Source organism: Genypterus blacodes, unplaced genomic scaffold (genome assembly GCF_046128005.1).
Source record: "Genypterus blacodes isolate CSIRO-AG114 ecotype Tasmania unplaced genomic scaffold, CSIRO-AGI_Gbla_v1 ptg000039l_1, whole genome shotgun sequence".
NCBI classification, from domain to species: domain Eukaryota; kingdom Metazoa; phylum Chordata; class Actinopteri; order Ophidiiformes; family Ophidiidae; genus Genypterus; species Genypterus blacodes.
This window is the reverse complement of record NW_027466852.1, coordinates 840,001-842,500: the sequence shown is the minus strand read 5'-3', so window position 1 is coordinate 842,500 and position 2,500 is coordinate 840,001. Positions and strand designations below refer to the sequence as shown.

The 2,500-nt window shown below is 47.8% G+C and overlaps 1 protein-coding gene across 1 annotated transcript in view; it reads right to left on the bottom strand.

Annotated features, from left to right (window-relative positions):
* Positions 1 to 2,302: 2,302 nt before the first annotated feature.
* The window catches only part of tmem192 (transmembrane protein 192), a 6,806-nt gene continuing 6,608 nt past the window's right edge, over positions 2,303 to 2,500 (bottom strand). The window contains exon 6 of the mRNA XM_076148022.1: positions 2,303 to 2,500. This exon is cut by the window's right edge and continues 580 nt beyond it. The gene's annotated coding sequence lies outside the window, so the exon portion shown is untranslated.

Sequence of the window (2,500 nt, the reverse complement as noted above, 5' to 3'; positions counted from 1 at the left end):
TTTCAGCGCTACAACAAATCCATCCCATAATGTATTGATATGACTTCAGGAATAATTAAGGCAGCTGAAGAGAAACTGAATAGAAGCTTAGTATCTTAGGTGTGCGTGTGTGTGTGCAGTTGAACGCAGTGTAGTTACATCACTTGTTGATAAACGCGCAGTCAGCAGGTGCGCGTCGATGCGTAAAACCGGGGCCAAGGGCGCGTAAAGTCATCTGACCTTTGGCACAGCTGCAGTTACACAAACAAAACATGAAGAAGAAGAAGAGGAAGATGAAGACTTGGGAGCTCCAGATCGGATTTTTTTTTTTTGCGTGATGGAGAGGAGATGATGAAGGGAGGAAGAGGGTGGAGGAGGAGGAGGAGCGGAGCGCCGCCGGGGAGCCCAGCAGCGGGCCTGTGTGCGCCCTTTGTCCCGGCTGGGGAAGAAGCTCCGGCGCGCTTTTGTTAATCGCGGTGTTAAAACGCCATGCAAATACCCGAGCGGCATTAACATGAACATGGAAGGAGCGGAGCCAAGTGTAAAGACGCTGTACCTTCAGGGCGCAGAGGAGGAGGAGGAGGAGTGGGGGAGGAGGAGGAGGAAAGGGGGAGGAAGAGTCATAAAGTCATCCGCAGGTTTATCTCTTCCTGTGAAAGCTCGCAGCGCGTTTATGAGAGGGGGGGTGCGTTTAAAAGTAATCACTCGGTGTGTGTCATCGGTGTGACCGTGTGTAAACAAAAAGCACATAAAAGGTCTGAAGTGTGAGGAGAGAGATTTGATCAGAGTGTGTGGATCTATGAAGGTTTACTTAGAAAAAAGAAATGCCATTGATGCTTTATCAGTGAGAAATCTGCTTCATCTGATCTCCATGTGGGCTCAATCAGGCCTGACAGATGAGATGCATCATGGGAAGTCGTATACAACAAAGACCTCCAAAGACATAATGCGTCCAGAAGAAGCACGGAAGATTCCAGGCTGTGTAAAAGAACACACTTTGACACAAACGTGTTTCATTCATGCTCATCAATCCAATTTCTTCCAGATTTCCTGAACCTGAGGAGAAAATACCACCGACATCACTGCCTCCACCGACGCTGCATGCCCCTGCACTCCAGAGTACCCTTCCCCTAAGGTAACACACACGGACACACACAGACACACACAAACAACATGTGTTTCTGTGTATAGCACAAGTTAGGGGCGGTCTCAGGTGAGACATGGGTCCAAACCGGGTTACAGGGCCGCAGGTGGCGGTTAACTAAGTGTGTGTGATTAGTGGCAGAGGTGTGTATCCACACAGAACAGGAGTTCAGGGGGGGAAAGGGGGTCCAGACATAAATCTCACTAACAATAAAGAAGGTTTTAGTGGCAGCAGAAGTGTTTCAGAAGGGCTCCTGGAGCGTGAGAGGGGGAGGGGAGTGTGTACACAACCCCATTTAACCACTGCGCTTGCCCAATACCGTATTTCTCACAAAGTCTGTTGTTGTTTTTCTGACTACAGGGAGAAAGAAGCATGAGGGACGCCACTTTGGCACGGTTGGAGTGTGAGAACCCCCCGGAACATAACGGACGCATCGCCACGCCAGGATGCAGACCGGGCAGTGAAGAAGCTAAAGCTAAAGCTAAAGGGACGCTTCAAAATGCCAGATCAAGACTAGACATGTGGACATGGCAGTGTCAACATGCAGCAGAGTCTCAGACACTTCACTAAAGGCGTGTACCTATACAGTAAAACAAACATTATGGCATGACAGTTCCGAGCACCTTCCCCCCCCCCCCCTCCTCTTCTAAGATCTTAAACCTCTTTTCTGTTCTCCTCAATATCTCATATTTCACTCTACTTGCAAGCTACGGACCAAAGAGTTAAAGCAAGTGTTTCTAATGTATGTATGCACTTCTAATGTTTAATGGATTTAAACTTTTTAATAAAATTATATACCTGTGATTTTGTCATGAAGGTGTGTGTGTGTGTGTGTGAGTGTGTGTGTGAGTTTGATGTGAGTGTGTTTGAGCTACCTGCTGGTCCCCTCATGGGAAAGGAGTCGTAAATTCAACGCTCCCCCCCGCAGAGAAACGTAAAGGAAACACAAAGGGAACAAACAACAAGAGCTCAAGTGATGATGTCATATTTCTTTCGGGCCGCGTTCCCGTGACCGTTAACGCCACCGGTGAGAAGAACCTACGAGGCGGGACAACGCTGATTTGACGAGGCTCAGGCCTGGTGTGTGATGAGGAGTCCCGACTGCTCTCTCACAGGAAGTTCTGACTCACTGCCACCACAATAACACACACTAACACACACTAACACACACTTAACATCCAGAGTATTCAAGATTTATTGGCATCTGATCACAAACAAAATCAGTAAAAGGACGAATACAAAAAACAATAGGCAGTCAGTGACACGTGCACGCTGACACACACACACACACACTCATTCACCACAATGCTACACAACCAATCACACACACTCACAGGTAAAACAGCACTCAGAGGCATTTACAGTGTTATATGATCT